This window comes from Danio aesculapii, chromosome 8 (assembly GCF_903798145.1).
Source record: "Danio aesculapii chromosome 8, fDanAes4.1, whole genome shotgun sequence".
Taxonomy (NCBI): Eukaryota; Metazoa; Chordata; class Actinopteri; order Cypriniformes; family Danionidae; genus Danio; species Danio aesculapii.
The window spans coordinates 11,318,013-11,336,520 of NC_079442.1; the positions used below are offsets into that span (position 1 = coordinate 11,318,013).

The window sequence follows — 18,508 nt, forward strand, 5'->3', positions numbered from 1 at the left end:
GCCAAATATTTGCCAAAAGTGGCCCACATTTGTTTTAGGATAACTGGGCCACATATTCCATATCTTTTCTGGGCCACTATAGGCTAACGGCTGCATTAGACAGTTTACTGTGCCGAATATTTGCCAAGAGTGGCACACATATGTCTTAGGGTAACTGGGCCACATTTTCACTTACACGTGTGACCCACTTTAGGTTCAGACCCAGATTACCCTTAAATGACTATGCCATATTTTTGCCAACTGTGGCCCACATTTGTCCTCCATCATTTGGGACAAATTTATCATTTTCAACATGGGCCACATTAGGCTCACAATCAGATTACATTTTGCCATAAGTGCCAAATATTTGCCTTATATGGCCCATATACTGTGTGAATTAGATTTTTTTGGCCCCCCTTTGCCATTCTACATGTGAGCCACTTCAGGCTCACATTTATTTTGTGTGATCCGAAGGAATACCACCAGTGCTGCATAACTGACTAAAGCTGCCCACATTTGTATGCTATCTGGGTACTGTGTGCACAGCAGATGTTTTAACCTCCACTGAAGAAAGGCAAAATGGGCATGGGGATGCAAATGAGTACATCAGAGGGTTTCTAAAAGGGGCATTTACCATGTCATTACAGGGTGGACAGCATTCGAGGACACATGCAAAATGATTAGTAATATTATTAAAAACAAAATAAAAGTGATAAAAATTATACTGCTTTTTAGACATGCCAAAATCACATTTATTCAATGAAAGAATATGGCAAAAAATGACAAAAACATATTTCAAAAGACTTATAATTCAACCTGCATGTGTGTAAAGGTTTAACCAATTATATTAAAACATCCGAATTCATTATTTCACATTATGTTTTTTATAGGACTGATTAAATCTTGTGGGATGTCAAAGGCACTTTATAGTGATGATGACCCTTATATGGCGGAATGCTCTTTCTCTCTACGTTGTGCTTTTAAAATCTTTTAAGGCAAAGCAATTAATTGATTATCCCATATATATTATATGGATATATTGATATTAAAAGAAATAAAATTTGGTATTGTGCTTTTTTGTTTCTGTAATTAGTCTACGAGTCCTGATGTTTTTCCACACCTCTCATGTTTGGAGGATCAGGACTGTTATGAAGGAGAAGTTCCAACCAGTCAATCTACAGGTCAGTATGACAGTTGATTAGCACTGAAACATTTTAATGCATTTTAAAGCTAGAATTGTATTTCTAAAATATACTTCATTCAAAATGCTAAACTGCATATTTTTGCCTGATAAAGTGGACTCAGAAAGTAGTCATTATGAGTCATATGGTGAAGAGGAGGAGGAGTTTGTGAAGGACAGAGCTCATTATGTCCATTGGAGGTTCTCTCAACCCACCATAAGACCCGATTCAGAGTCACGCATCTGTGGATATCTCTGGAGGAAGAAATGGTTGGGTCACTGGTCCCGTCAGCTCTTCATTATTAAGCAGAACTCACTACTGGTAAGCCTTACTCTAGTTAAATCAGAAATAAAAACAGGCTTCCTTTTATGTGCTCTCCGTTCAGAAGTCAGAGATAAGACGAGCAGCCAAAAACTCCAGTAAAAGTATATGTGCTCAAGTATATTAAACACACTCTAAAAAAAGATGCGTTAACATTAACTCTTTCCCCTCCAGCATTTTTAATAATGTTGCCAGCCACCGCAGAGCATTGGATTTTGACCCAAATTTGACAGCCATCAGATTATTTTCTGCTAGGAATATGGGTAACACTTTATAATAACTGCATACTATGAATCATTTATGAAGCATTAGCAAATAGGGAATTCATTATTTGTTAAGCATTAACTCTACATTAATAAATGTTAGTAAGCAGTTTATAACTACAGCTACAAATGCTCTATTCTTGACTTATAAACACATTTATAATGTGCTTAATAATTGTGTTTTCATACTTTGTTAAGGATGAATTTTTCATGTCTAAATTAAGTACACTGTTAGACCTTACCGGACTTTTTTACAGTAGAATATTGGCAACACTGTTGCCAGTTAGTCACTGTAACAGTGTTGCTAGTATTCTACTGTAACTGAACCATTACAATGAGTAGCTGGCAACAGTGTTGCCAGTTAATTACTGTAATAGAGCAGTAGTGGTAACTAACTGGAAACTGCTTACAGTTAATTACTGTACTGTAGTGTTACAACTCACAGCATTATACTGCATACACATTAATAGTATGTCATATATAGTTATTGTAATGTTGCTAAAATTAATCAGTATTCTTTACTGTTATTAAAAATAGAAAGCATATCAATTGTTCAGACAAATGTATTTTATTGTTTTGGCAGCAAACAAATATACAACAGAAAATGTCTAACAAAATTAAAGAAATCAACAGATTTCAATACATTTTCTCTTTACAATGAAACAAAAAAAAGTGTAAATTAAAAACAACATCAGGTGTCAAACATTTACATATCATCTTACATATTGCTGAGGGCCACAGGTCTGCACAGTAAGGCTGCGGTCACACTAACATTTGAGAATTCAAAATTCGTTGTACGGCGCTGTGAAAAAGAGTGGGATTAAACAAAGTGATTAGAGATTAAAAAAGCAAGCAATTGCTCCAGATTGCCAACATTTATCACAATCACACATCCAATAAAAAACTAAATAAATAAATTACTTAATTTACCAACTCCATCTCAAGCAAAAAAAAATAAAATAAAAAATCTGTCAGCACTGATCCTCATGTTGCTTCAAACCTGTAGGAATAATAATAATAAAAAAAAATAATAATTTATGCATATATTTAAGAAAGCCTTTAGACTATAAATACCACTTTTACTTACTTCATTTGTCAAAATGTATGTAAGTGCTGTTTAAGGGAGAGATTTTTTTTAAACACATTCTTAGTTATTTTGCAAGATACTAAATATTCAGCTTACATTGCAATTTAAAGGCTTAACTAGGTTAATTTGGAAATGTAAACAAAGTTATAAAAAATACTGTAACATTTTCTTTGCTCTGTTAAACATCACTTGGGATATATTTGAAAAATAATAAAAATTTCAAAGGAGAGTGAATAATTTTGCCTTTAAATGAATGTGATTCACATATAATACTTACATTTTAATAAGCTCTACTGTGGCATTACTTGACGCCTGAAATACAAGGTTAAAAACAATAAATGAACAAACACACACACACAAACACACGCACACACACACACACACACACACACACACACACACACACACACACACACACAGAAAGTGCTGCAGTGAAATGTGTTACTGTCCCCTCAATGCTGACCATGCATACAAAACTGATTAGCAAAAAACACTAAATAATTAATACAATTTTTAAAAGTTTTTTTAATGTTTCAAATAATTACGAAAAAATAAGTATATTAAAGAGCCCATATTACGGGTTTTTGAAAATGCCCTTCCGTGTAGTGTGTAACACAGCTCTAAGTGAAGTGAAATATCCAGCTAAGGCTTAAATCTGTAAGTGTACCGTGTTTAAAACTATTGATTCATCTATAAAAGAGTCGACTCATAGTGCTTCAAACGAGTCGTCTTGATAACGAGTCATTAGGTGTTTCGTGATGACGCGGCTACGAAACACAAGTAGTTGCGCGCACAAACCCGGGAGATTTGAAACCTGCGGCCCGGCCCACTAATAGAAAAAAAGTCACACACACACAGACACTGGTCGAATGAAATCACGCTGTGCAGATGGATATTATTGACAGTTCACCCAAAGATGAAACCTCAGCAATATAGCCTAGCCTTGAGCACTTCGAGTGCTTCTGGAAACTACATGCTTACAAAGAAGACTTCATCGGATTGTTAAAGGAAGGATCAGTAAAGACTGTCAGAACATGAATCAGTGGATCATGAATCAGTTTTTTCCTCCATTTCACAAGTGTAAGTACGTGCGATTAAAATTGTTGCCTCATTTACTCTAGCTTGCAAATTATGTATTTAGTTGTGTTGGGTACTTGTAAACGCGTGTCGTGTATCAGGTTAACTCTATATATTCTCATATCGCATGTAAAACCACGTTGAAAACACGACGCGTGCCGCTTTGTTTACGGATCGTCAGCTTTTCGTACACACATGCAACGGTCAAGTTTCAAAAGAGTTCAGCTCAGGTTCGAGGTGAGGTGTCTAAATTGCACCCAGTAAGCTGAACTGGCGCTCTAGGCGTGTGTGTCGTGTCCTCAGGGAGGAGTGTAATGTGTGTGTGTGTGTGTGTGTGTGTGCGTGCGTGCGTGTGTGTCTCCTCTTAGGAGGGTAATGTGTGTGTGTGTGTGTGCGTGTGTGTGTGTGTGTGTGTGTCTCCTCTGAGGAGTGTAACGCTCTAGGCAAAGGATGATCACGTCGCCCTCAACCTGATAGTATATAACTGAGGACGCGGGCGGTGAGGGAGGTGTCGCCGACGCCGCCGCTCCCTCTCTATTCTACCGCCCTAGGTCTCCTCTATGGACGCGCCGGCCCTGTGTGTGTGTGTGTGTGTGTGTGTGTGTGTGTGTGTGTGTGTGTGTGTGAAAAGAGCAGGTAGACTGTGACGGGCTAGGAGATCTCCTTGCCAATTCTTGGACTTTTTGCTCAATAAAATAGTTAGTCGTCAGTATTTTCTAGTCCATCGTCTGTATTTACATTCACCCACTGGCAGCCAAAATCCACTATGAAGCGTGTATGCACTGTGACTACTTTTATATTGTTGATTAGCAGCTGGGCATTTCACTCTGTCTCACGCTGAAACCTTGTCCGTGTCGACCAATCGCAGCAGGCTGTCATCGGTCCAATCAGCGCAGATTAGCTTGGAGGGGTTTGGGAACAAATGAATCGCTGAACGATTCATATGGGAGTCGCTGGAATAATTAGGTAAAACTAAATGCAGATTATAAGACCATGAAAGTGTTTTTTGACCTTGCATACATATTAGACTGTTGTTGGAGACCCTTACAACCAAAATATGACCCTATTTCATGCATAATATGGGCTCTTTAAAAGAACACACACATACTCTAGATATGGTTAAAAACATGTCTGTCAAACACAGGCACATATCATGCGTCAATTCTCAATAAAAATTTTTTAAAATAATTATATACTACAAAAATAGTCGGCAACACCAAAAATCCAAAGGATCCAATCTTTTAATATTATAATTATTATTTACTTAAAAAAGTCTCAAGACAACAAACTTTTTTATTGTCCTTAATATAAATTCATGAGAGGAAACACAGATTTGAAAAATACTTAGCAACAAATTCACAACCTGGCACCTGACAGTGGAGGTTTGTGAATGGATGGCTATGTGTATCAGATTTTTTCTGATTCCCTGTGATGATTTCTTTGCACATGTTACCTAACTGAGGTTATTGGAATTTAATGGTTTTATGTGCACTGTAAAAAAAATTCCATAAAAAACTAAGAATGTACTGGCAGAAAACTACCAGCACATTCTGTTTTTTTACGGAATTTCCTTTTTTTAGTAAACGGAAAACTCTGTAAAACTCTGTAAAAAAAACTGAAAAATGTCATGGTAATTTTCGGCCAGTACATCCTCAGTTTTTTGACGGAGTTTCCTTCTTTAAAAAAAAACGGAAAATCCAGTAAATTTACAGTAAATCCTCAGTACAATTTACTTTTTTTTGTTGAATGATAAATGATTATAGAGAAACTTCAGTAAACTTTAGTAATCTTGACATAGCTTTAAATAATAAACATAAATTTGTAAAAAAAAAAACTTTACCCATAACATTTTGCTAAAGTACATTAAAATATCATTATAAGGCCAATTTAGCTTTCCAAACATAGTACAACAAATGAACACAAAACAATTTTTTTTTAACATTGCATTCAGTAATTTATTACAAAAGAAGAAAACTATAAGCACTAAAATTGAAACAGGTGACAAATAAATGCACTGTAAAAAAAAATCCGTTAAATTTACGGAAAAATAGCAGCAGCTGTGGTTGCCAGTAATCTACTGTTTTTAACATTTTACATTCGTAAATTCAGTTTACAGATTATTTCTGTTAAAAATACATTCCACAGTCTGTATTTTTTATCGAACAGATTTAAACCCTTAAATCCCAGAGCAAAATCCTCACTAGTGTTCTCACTACAGAGGATTGAACATTCAGACAGTGATAAAGTTAATGAGATAATTAAGGGTCTAATTAAAGGAGGATTGAGAATTATTGATAAACAACTATTAACAGCAGAAACACTGAAGGAAAGAAAAACACAACTTACAGCCAAAACCAACCAAGATGAAATCAACTGAGAATAAAACTCTGAATAAAATAATAATGAATAAAATGAGACAAATTACACATAAAAAAGTAATTTCTCAAGATCTCAGCAGACCATTAAACAACACAAACATCAGGAACTTCACTTATTACTGACCTTTGACTATTTCTGTCATGTGGACAAAAGCTCTTCATGACAGTTCTGTTGTTCATTTGAAGTCACCATGACGGAGGACAGAGCCTGCTTTAGTTGGGCTCTTCAACTATGTGTTCTTACACTTGGTTGTGTTAATCATGCCTTTTGTGTAGCATGTAAAGCCAAAAGAAAAACACAATAATCAGTCTGATAAGATTAACTATGATATCTAAACCGCTCTCATCTGCTTGTGCGCTCATTGAATATCTTGTTGGTTATAAGTGAGAAATTAATTCCATATGTAACTGAAATTACTTGACCTACAGCAGGCAATGACTGTTTAACAGGTCTAATTAAACCATTCAATATGAGAATGTTTGATCTATGGCGGAATTTAAAAACACACAGAGATCAACAATTAGTCTTTGGATCGAAACAATGGTGACGAACAAAAAAAAATCAAAGAAAAAACAACCCAGAACCATACAAAGCACTCTACTGAAATATTACCTCCCAAAACAACATAAAATAAAGGGGGAAAAAAGAGATTGTAAGAACTTTAAGCTGCATAATATATTCATGCTGCAATGCATGCTAGGACCATGCTGGCACCTAGCATGCATTGCAACATGAATGAAGCAGCTTTTTTTAGCAACCATGGTTGAGGTTCATATCCTGATTCTTGATGTCTGTGTGTCATAATGTGTAGCTGGAGACCTCAAGGTTTTGTGCATGAAACTAATTAAATTTTAATTTCTTATCAATTGATTTATAATTGTTTGTTAATCCTCCATGGGAAGCTGTAACTTATAAAAAAAAATATCAAGTATAATAATTTTTTTGGTTTACCTTACAAAATATTTGAAACTATATGTTATAATTAGGTTAACACAGTGAATTGCATTTCAGAAACATTAAAACTTATGAGTAAAGGTTCAAGAGCTCAACTAAAGCAGCCTCTGATCTCCATGGTGGTGAGGTCAAATGAAATATTTTCAATAAAATTACCTTTAAATATTATTTATTTAAATATTTTGAATAAAACATTTCAGAATGTAAAAACGGTATAGCTAGACTCCGGAAACAAGACTATTGTCAATTATTATTAAAGAGAAGAGCATAAATTAAAAACTCCTTCAGTCTTGGAGGAATGTGGTGATGTTGTGAACAGCAAAAAGCAGGACTCCATGTGTATGTTTTCTTGGCTTCTCATGCTGTTCGCGCCGAGATTCTTGCTCCCGCAATGCAGTGGGCAACTGAAAATATGGGTAAAATTGCTTTAAAATTAAAATACAGAAAGTTCCTTCACAATTATACGGTAGTTTTCCCTGTATGTTTACGGATTTTTTTACAGTGTAAAAACTGCTTTGTTGCCAAAATGCTGTTTGCATTTGTACATTATGGCAATATGCAAAATCAATACTTAAATATAAAATATAAATATAAAAGTAAGTAAGAACTTATATGGGGAAAGGCTAACTAGCGAACAATGTAGCTTTCAAGTACACGTTCAAGATAACAACAATAACTTAAAACACAGATTTAGAAACCGTCAAAAACATTTGAAAACTTACTCATTGTACATTCTTAATTATGGCTTAAAACATATCAGACTCTGTATCTGAATTGGTAGACAGAATGGAGCACACTCTGAAGTAAACAAATCAAATACCTGCGGCTCCCTTAAGGGCCAGCATTTTCTGAAAACTTTTTCTAACAACTTTGTGTCTAGAATAAGACAGACAGCCTGTGTATGTGTGTGTTAATGCCTAAATCATTGTTTTCTGCTTTAATATAAATGCACTTCTCTATAAATAGCAACATTAAGCATCAGAGTAGATGGGGCAGTAACGGTTGAGCAATATTTTACCATTTATTGTCACAGTTACTATCTGTAATGAGTACATAAAATAAATTACTGTAATTTATTCTTTGAACTGCACAATACAAATCCTACTCCTTTTACAGTAAAATACTGTTTCCTTTTATTACAGCAAAACACTGGCTTTTTTACAGTTATTTACTGCATAATCTACAGGAAGGGTTAACAGTGTATTGCATTATTTGCAAACCATTTATTTACGAATAGTTGGTGGTTTTTAAAGATCATTTAGAATGAGTTAGTAAATGATTAATAAACTATTGAAATCAACATTTATATATTTTATTATTCAGGCTTATACTAATAGTTAATTTGATTGTTAACAAATGCTTTATTAACTCAACTTCATCCAGTTTTGTGACCTAATCTAAAGTGAGGACAATTTATGCTTTATAAATCCCATATAAATGACAATTAAAGGCTCTGTTAAATTCTAAACAGAACAACTGTATTCATTTCTATTTATTTGAAGATACACAAATGAAACTGTATCAAATAAAAAAAAAATCTTTGCGACCATATCTAAAAAAAATTACTGTACAGTTTAAACATCGCTAAATAACTGTACACTGTAAAAAAAAAATCCGTAAAAAAACTACCATATAATTGTGAAGGAACATTCCATATTTTCATTTTACAGCAATTTTACCTGAATTTTCAGTTACGCACTACATTGCAGGAGCAAGAATCTCGGCGCGAACAGCGTGCTTTTTGCTGTTCACAACATCACCACATTCCTCCAAGACTGAAGGAATTTTTGATTTATGCTCTTCTCTTTAATAATAATTGACAATAGCCTTGTTCCCTGAGTCTAGCTATACCGTTTTTTCATTCTGAAATGTTTTACTTATGAGGTTTTATTGAAAATGTTTCATTTGACACCATCATGGAGATTAGAGGCTGCTTTAGTTGAGCTCGTGCACCTTTACTTTTCTATCTTAATGTGTCTTTGACTGTTACAACTGTGTTTCTGAAACTCATCAGTTAGCAAGAAAGGTATAGAGAAACTTAAGCCATAGACAATAGTTTGATTTTATATTTTTTAGAATTTGTGTTACAGCTTCCCATGGAGGTTCAACAAACAATTATCAAAGAATTAAATTTGTTTATTAATTTCGTACACAAAACCCTGAGGTCCCCAGCTACACATTATGACCCACAGAAATCTAGAATCAGGATATGAACCTCAACAGGGGTAGCTAAAAAAAGCTGCTTAATTCGTTCATGCTGCAATGCATGCTGGGTGCCAGCATAGTACAAAAATCCCAGCATGCATTGCAGCATGAATATATTATGTAGTCTAAAGTTCTTACAATCTCTTTCTTTTCCTTTATTTTATGTTGTTTTTGTGGGTAATATTTCAGTAAAGTGTTTTGTATTGTTCTGGGTTGATATTTATTTTTTGATTGTCACCATTGTTGAGATTCAAAGACTAATTGTTGATGTCTGTGTGTTTTTGAGTTCTGCTGTAGATCATACATTCTCATTGTGAATAGTGTATTTAGACCTGTTAAACAGTCATTGGCTGCTGTAGGCCAAGGGGTTTTCATTTCTCTCTTAACTAACAAGGTATTCAATGAGTACACAAGTAGGTGAGAGTGGTTTTGATATCACAGTTAATCCTATCAGATATATTATTGTTTTTTGTTCTTTTTCTATTTGGATTTTCATGCTATACAAATAGTGTGAGTAACACAATTTACTACAGCTGCCAAAATAAAAACTTGTACAAGAACAATTAGTTATAGAGCCCAACAAAAGCAGACTCTGTCCTCCATCATGGTGACTTCAAATGAACAACAGAAATGTCATGTAGAGCTTTTGTCCACATGACAGAAATAAAGTCAAAGGTCAGTGAAGCTGAGGTCACACTCGGCTTTTCCTCCCAAAGACTTCCATTCATATGCACGCGAATGCGTCAGACCGGAAACGCAGGGTCATGCGTTAAGGTTCGCAGTTCGCTGCGGTTCAAAGTTCAAACTTGGTGAACTGTGACCTGCGAAATTGCATCACTTGACTGCGTGAGACAAATCGAGGATCAAAACAGGACCTCTCTGGACAGAAATTTAAAACATGGAGCAATCGCTCGCTTTTAAATGTCTAAATATCTTGTTTAATCTCGCCCCTTTTCGCAGCGCCGTACAACAGAATTTCACACACACAAACTCTTGTGTGACCGCAGCTTAATAAGTGAAGCTCCTGATGTTTGTGTTGTTTAATGATCTCTGCTGAGATCTTGAGAAATTACATTTTTATTGTGTAATTTGTTTCATTTTATTCATTATTATTTTATTTAGAGTTATTCTCAGTTGATTTTATCTTTGGTTTGCTGTAAGTTGTGTTTTTCTTTCCTTCAGTGATTCTGCAGTTAATAGGTGTTCATCAATAATTCTCAATCCTCCTTTAATTAGACCCTTAATTATCTCATTAACTTTATTACTGTCTGAGTGTTTAACCCTCTGTAGTGAGGACACTAGTGAGGATTTTGCTCTGGGATTTGAGGGTTTAAATGTGTTCGATTAAAAAATATAGACTGTGGAATGTATTTTTAACAGAAATAATCTGTAAACTGAATTTACGAATGTAAAATATTAAAAACACAGCTCCCGGTATTTTTCCGTAAATTTTAAAGATTTTTTTAAACAGTGCATTTATTTATGTTACCTGTTCTTTCAGTGCTTATAGTTTTCTTCTTTTGTAATAAATTACTGAATGCAATGTTAAAAAAATAAATAGTTTTGTGTACATTGTGCTTCATTTGTTGTACTATGTTTGAAAAGCTAAATTGGCCTTTTAATGATATTTTAATGTACTTTAGCAAAATGTTATGGGTAAAGTGTTTTTACAAATTTAAGTTTAATATTTAAAGCTATGTTAAGATTACTAAAGTTTACTGAAGTTTCTCTATAATCATTTAACAAAAAAAGTAAATTGTACTGAGTATTTACTGTGAATTTACTGGATTTTCCGGGGGGTTTTTTTAAATAAGGAAACTCCGTAAAAAAACTAAGAATGTACTGGCAGAAAATTACCAGTACATTATCGACAGTACATACCACAAAACTATCGGCTACTCTTTAATAAATGTTTTGTAAATAATGCAATACTTAATTTAGTCATGAAACATGTCATCCATAATTCATCCAGATCAAACCGGTTACATTAAAGGTAGACAATCATCAAATAATACACATAGACTCGTTAACCTAATACACCACTCATCAATAAACAAAAACAAATCTATCAGTCACCCTCGAGGCAGAAAAAGCTTTCGATAAAGTAAACTGGAAATTCCTGTTTTCCACATTAGAGAGGTTTGGTTTTGTGCAGTCATTTATCAACTGGATTAAAACTCTCTACACATCACCATCGGCTACCGTCAGTACTAATGGACTAATATCACGCAGCTTTACTCTACACCGGGGAACTAGACAAGGACACTCTCTCCCATTCACCATTTTCATCGAACCACTTGCAGCAGCAATCCGTCAAAAGAACCTCATCAAAGGAATTCAAACATTAAGCATAAATCACAAAATAAGTCTTTACGCTGATGACATATTATTATACTTACAAAATCCCCAAACATCATTACAAGAAACAATAAAACTTATTGACACTTTCTCAAATATTTCTGAATACTCAATTAATTGGAATAAATCTGCTATACTTCCGGTACACATGATGTGGCATCCCAAACATCACAAATCCCTCAGGCTGTCAGAGTTGTTTGCTCTTAACTATACTCCACTACTTAAAAAAATAGATGACGATCTTCAACGCTGGATGAACTTACCACTATACATCATGGGCAGAATATCAGTAACCAAAATGTCCATACTCCGAAAAATAAACTATTTTTTTTCAATGATTCCAACACAGCCCACTTGTACCTGGTTCAAAACTCTAGATTCAATTATCACATTATAATTATATTCACATTATAAATGTGTTTTTTAAGTCAAAAATACGGCATTTGTGGCTGTAGTTATAAATTGCTTACTAACTAATGTAGAGTTAATGCTTAACAAATGCTTAATAATGAATTAACTATTTGCTAATGCTTAATAAATTATTTATAGTGTGTAGCTATTATAAAGTGTCCCGGAATATGTGACCATATTATACATCATAGTATTGAACCAAGCCTCTGCTATTAAACACAAAAGGCATTTTATTCTATCTTCACGAGTTCACGTTTTATAACCGCTTGAATGCAGATAATTAAAATACAACATTGCTGACAAACTGATTATATAATACACACACAAACAAAAAAACACACACACACACAGACACATGTCACTAACATCAGTGTAAGTATTTGTGAAACAATTTTGGGAAATTATTTAGTACAACCCCTACACTGTTAAAAAAATCTGTTAAATTTACGTAAAAATTTTTTACAGAATATTTCTGTTAAAAATACATTCCACAGTCTGTATTTTTCATCGAACACATTTAACCCCTCAAATCTCAGAGGTTTGGGCACTTTTGGTGCTAAACATGAAAACAAAATAAATAAAAATCTAGCCATTGGCAATATTGATATGAACATATTTTAATCACACCTTAGACCCTCTAAACTGAGTAAACCAGACCCGAGCCACAACCAAACTGCTCTAGGGCACCATCCTAACACCTAAGCTTTTGTAGACAAAGGAATCAGTTTTCCCTTTTTCTTTTGATGTTTAACAGAAAACAAGGAGGCAACCATTTTAATCGCATTTACATACACTTGTGAAATGGAGGAAGAAACTGATCCACAGATGAATCAGTAGTTTTAAACATGGTGCACTTTCAGATTTAAGCCTTCTGCATGGAAGGTCATTTTCAAAAAACCTTAATAGGGGCTCGAATAGGCGCTTTAATTATTTTGGTGGCACATTTCTATATAAAAAGACTAAGATGACAGATGATGAGTATCCACAAATAATAATAAAAAACTGTTACTGTTTTAAATAATGTTTTTCTCTCATCTTTATTACCAAAATGAGAGAACATTAGCATAAGCATACCTGAGTGATTGTTGATATAACGGTTTGAAGCATTTATGCAGTGAGAATTGCATACTTTTAATAATCCAGCGTTTTAAGTCAAATTGATAAATGCTTACCATCACAAAGTTATCCTCACAATAACAGACAGGTCTGCAGGCAGTAAATCACTGATTCATCAATGTCTCAGAAAGTTATTAATAAGCACTGTCAAGGGCATCGCTAGACCCAATTTACTGGGGCACGTGCCCCAGTAAAAATCTACAGTGCCCCAGTAAATGCATTGAGATATGATTTACTTCATATGCAAAGTGTATTTATTAAGAGTGGTAATTCCGAAATAAAGACGTTATTCTCTATGTGCAACCGAACCAACACTGGTGAAAGCAGTGTAATCAAAAAGCAAACTGAGGCATCTCCGTATGTGCGCAGAGAATCCACGCGCTGCTCTTCTGCCAGTGCAGTCCTGGTAGTAAACATGCGCACCAAAAAAGCAGACTACTTGATGCTCATGCGCCGCTCATGCATTGTAAAACCGGCATAACAGCCTTTTCTGTTTTGCAAGTCGACAAAATTACAGTTTAAATAACATGATGGTGATCTTACTAAGCATGCCTCCTGATAGTTTTTTTTTTGTATGAATCAAAAAGGAGGGATGACGAGTCAGGGAGGTAAGACTTAATAAACCTAATGTTAATTCTCTGCCGTGTCAAGATATTAAGATTCTTATTATTATTATGTGTTATTATTATTATATTATTATGTGTTAAGATTATTTAGAATAATAGTTGTTTAATAACAAGAATACTTTTATTTATAATAAAATATTTCATATACATATGAATCACAGCTTTTTTGTTCACTCAGACTTGTTTCCACGTGGGCTGGCTAAGATTGGCGCACACTCAACTCCTGGAAACGCTGTATATTTAAACCAATTAGAGTATTACAGAGAATCTGCAAACGTGTTTCCAGAAAAGTGTGCCATATGCATCAGACGTTTAGCCAAAAGTTCATGGGCATTGCTTGGTGTGACATCTAAGGCTGAGAGTTGTACGCTAACAGAAACACAAAATGTCCAATCTTCTCCAAACTTTATTTATTAATTAGGGTCCTGGCCATAATTTCTAAATTGATATTCAGTTATGATCATAGCACCACCTAGTATGTTAATCTCAGGCCTGAAGATATAAACATGCCAGAACTCAGTTACAGTAATAACACAATTTCAGTTGAAATAAAGTATATTTTTGTTTAGTATTAACTATAGGTGAGCATAGATAAATTTTTTAATCTAGATTAATCTCACTATAATTTTGTATTAATCTAGATTAAAATGGATCATTTGAATTCTGCTGAAAGCATTCAGAATATGTGTGCTACCCAAATAATAAGTCTTTGAGAATGGGTTTCTTAAACCAGGTGGCGGATTAGACCAGGGGCTCATCTCCAGTTTCCAAAATACATCACAAACTGCTTGAGAAACTGTTCTATTATGATAATTTGTGATGAAAATAAATTATGTTCAATAAGATGTACTTGTGTTTACTAACTGTTTATTCAGTTAAACATCAATTTTGAACTGTATGCTTATGAGCTTTGAGCCTTTTATGCCTACATAAGCTCGAAACAGTGATTTTTGATCACCTTAATCCAATTAAAGTTATAACTGAACTAACAGAAATGGAATTAAGAGTATGCATATATTAGTATAAGTAAACACTGCAATCAAACTATTACTGTCATATATATATATATATATATGTATACATCATATATATATATTGCAATCTATTGCAGAAAAAAAGTCACCCAAAATTACAGGAAACTCTTACATGAAAACATTTCATGTAAACACCTTATTATATTATTGTCTATTAAGGCAAATAACTACATTACAGATGTCAATGTAAACGTAGTCAGTAGTTCGCAGTAAGTGAAAGTTCCAGAAGGGCATCCTGTTTTATAGCGCGATAAGAGTCTTATGTTAATGCAGCACGTTAATGCCGATAAAGACCCACCACTAGTATTAACACAGTTCAATATATTGAGCAGTACATTTTGACTTTATTCAATACAATTCAACACAATAAAATAATTAATAAATAACATATAGAGATGTACTGACATCATAAGTGATTCACTCTAGATATTACATTAAAAATAAATGTAAACTTCAATACTATGTAAACTTTACATTTAATGTAAATATAATGCATTTAAATGCATTTATCTGCTTTTGCTGAAACTCTATGTGTAATTGTAATCACTGAAATACATGCATTTTCTCTGGCAGTGTTTTAAATGTGCTAAAGATCTGCACCCTCTGCTGGACCTAAACCTCATTGGTTGCAACGTGGTCTACAAATCCAAACAGAGTAAGAAGATTCAGCACAAACTGAAAGTGGTGGCTGGTGCTGTAACAGTCATCTTGGGCTTCCAGAGCAGTATACAGGCCAAAGAGTGGAGGAAGGTCTGACCAAGTTTAATTTTAGACCAATGTTGAAATTTAACATAAGTAGCTACAGGTCTTTTTTCCATATTGTAACGTATGTTTGAATATAACAGATTTATATATACTGTATATAAGTTGTTTAGGTTTGATGTTGATGTTTCATTTAAAAGTGGAGGGAGATAAACATTGGGTTGCATTAAATCATTAAAGAGGTCCTGCATACAGCCTTTGCATAAGTATGCTTTTTTACTGGAAGGACCAGTTAATGTTTTAGGTCAAAACACATGCGCTGATGAGTAGTTAACATTACAATCTAGAAATAGCAAAGTATACATTTTATTTCATCCTTTAACTAATTTGTCCTCTGGTCTTTTCCCTTCTTTTTGATTTGAAGGTTATAGAAGACGTTAGTGGCACCTCTTATTATGAGCCTGGATCCCAAAACTCCTCATCAATTCTGAAGAATGGGAGACTGGAATCTTGCAGTGTAAATAACACATACTCACCATAACACCATGCTAGTTTTTGCTCTCTATACTCACTATACTATTAATTTGTTGGATGCAATAAGAAATTAACAACATAACATAATTTCTCTGATATGTTAATGTATTCGTTTTTGTGGTTAATTATCTGGGTAAATTTCCCTCAAGTTCCAGTCTCTTTCATGAAGGTTCTGCTGTCCTGAGTCATGAACTAAAGTGACTGGCAAAGTCTTGTGTTCCAACTAAAGACAATTTGTAAACAAAGCAGTGATTTAGCCATGATGGAGAACATTCTGTGCTTGCTTATTTCAATTAGAAAGTTCTTACAATCTCCTTTTTACTGTAGTTAAGTACTATCCTCAATACAGACTCGGATGAAGAGAAAGTGTCCAATCTTCCATCTGCAGTTGGCTGTGTAGAGATTAAAGACAAAGACAGAGGTAAGACAAGACAGTGCTTGAAGGAAAAGGGTTGAAATCAAGAAAGATTGGCTGCATCTTAAGTTGCATGTTTCCCTGGTATACAGGTAAAAAGTATTCATGAAAAAAAAAAATAGTAGTCTGAATATACACTATTTATAAAGCAGAAGGTGAGAGCCATGTACTATTCTAGATATAGAATATTCTTTTTAAATAGAATAAAAAGTCTCTGTCTCTTTCTATGTCTCATTGTCCTTTAGTGGCCTTTCTAAAAGTGTTGATGAACTGTCAGTGGCAGAGTTTATGGTGTTGGGTGAAGGACGGGAATCTAAAGATGTATCGGGATGAGGCTTCTTTAGAAATCCCTGAGTACACAGTTTACCTCAGAGGGAGTGATGTTCGACCTTGCCCTGATACAGAACATGCTTACCGCCTTACCATCACACAGCATGGAGACCACGTGGTTGTACTAGAGGTAAGGCAGGGCTGCCAACTCTCACGCATTCGGCGTGAGAGTCACGCAATTGACAGTATTCTCATGCAACACATCCATTGTCTCATGCAGAAAATGTGAAATATTTTTTTCCGTTATAATAAAGACAATTTTAAAGACTTCTATGTTGTATAAAGATGTTATTCGTGTGCAACCGAACCAATGCTAATGAAATCAATGTAATCAAAAACAAACTGGCACATGCGCGCAGAAAACATACCCGTGTGTCTCTTGCACCGCTCCTGCTTGATGCTGACGTGCTGCTCGCGTTCCTGCTCCTGCTACGAATCCCTGTTGTCAACATGCATGCTGAAAAAAATAAACGCCGCTCATGCGTTGTGCAACAAGAAACACACCCCTGCTGTAAACTGCACCCCTTTTATAGATTTTCATTGAGATTCTCAGTCTACATAAAACTGTAAGCCATAATTGATTAAATGTAATATGATTATCTTGATTATCTTGATGGATAAAGCAAAAACAGGAAGTGAAATGCATTTTAAAATGCACTAGGTTTACAAATGAATGTAAAAAACTTCTTCTGTTCCCTCTCAGCAGTGTCATAATGCTGTTATCAAAAAATATCAAATTAAGTTAAGTTAAGGGTGCATTTTATGGCACAGGTAACAGCCTTTTATATTCATACAGTATGTTGGCACACAGTGAGTTTTGGAAGTAGACAAAACTAAGGTTTAAATAATATAATATGAAATAATACTTATTTTGACTAAGTATGGCTCCTGATAATTTTATAAAACATATTTTTTGTGTTATATACAATTGTCTATAGAATTTCATTCTACTGAAATTAATATTCATTTATTCATTTTCCTTTAGCTTAGTCTCTATTTCAGAGGTTGCCACAGCGGAATGAACAGCCAACTGTTCCGGCATATGTTTTACGCAGCGGACCAGTTTCCAGCAGCAACCCATACACAACCCAGTACTGGGAAACGCCCATACACACTCATTCTCACACTCTTACACTACGGCCAATTTAGTTAACCAATTCACCTATAGCGCATGTGTGTGGACTGTGGGGGAAACCAGAGGACCCAGAGGAAACACGGGGAGAACATACAAACTCTACACTGAAACGCCAACTGACCCAGGACTCGAACCAACGACCTTCTTGCTGTGAGGCCACAGTGCTAACCACTGAGCCACCATGTTGTCCTGAAATTAATATATTTATGCAAAAATTTCTTAAATTACCTTAGCATATCACTTTAGTTGTGTCTTTACACTGTTTTCCAGTTACATTTAGAACTGTTTTTTTTTTCTTTTATTTATTTAGAACAGAATAATTATATAATAGTATTAATACTCTTATTTTTAATAAATATTTTATAAAAAGTATTAATTAAAATAAAATATTGATATTTTTA

At 34.4% G+C, this 18,508-nt stretch overlaps 1 long non-coding RNA gene across 1 annotated transcript; it reads left to right on the forward strand.

The window, feature by feature from the left end:
• The first annotated feature begins 1,070 nt into the window (after nt 1-1,070).
• LOC130233155 (uncharacterized) lies at nt 1,071-15,638 on the forward strand. The gene is made up of 3 exons (XR_008838191.1): nt 1,071-1,160; nt 1,276-1,481; nt 15,565-15,638. It is a non-coding gene; the product is annotated as an uncharacterized LOC130233155 (long non-coding RNA).
• The last annotated feature ends 2,870 nt before the right edge of the window (nt 15,639-18,508 follow it).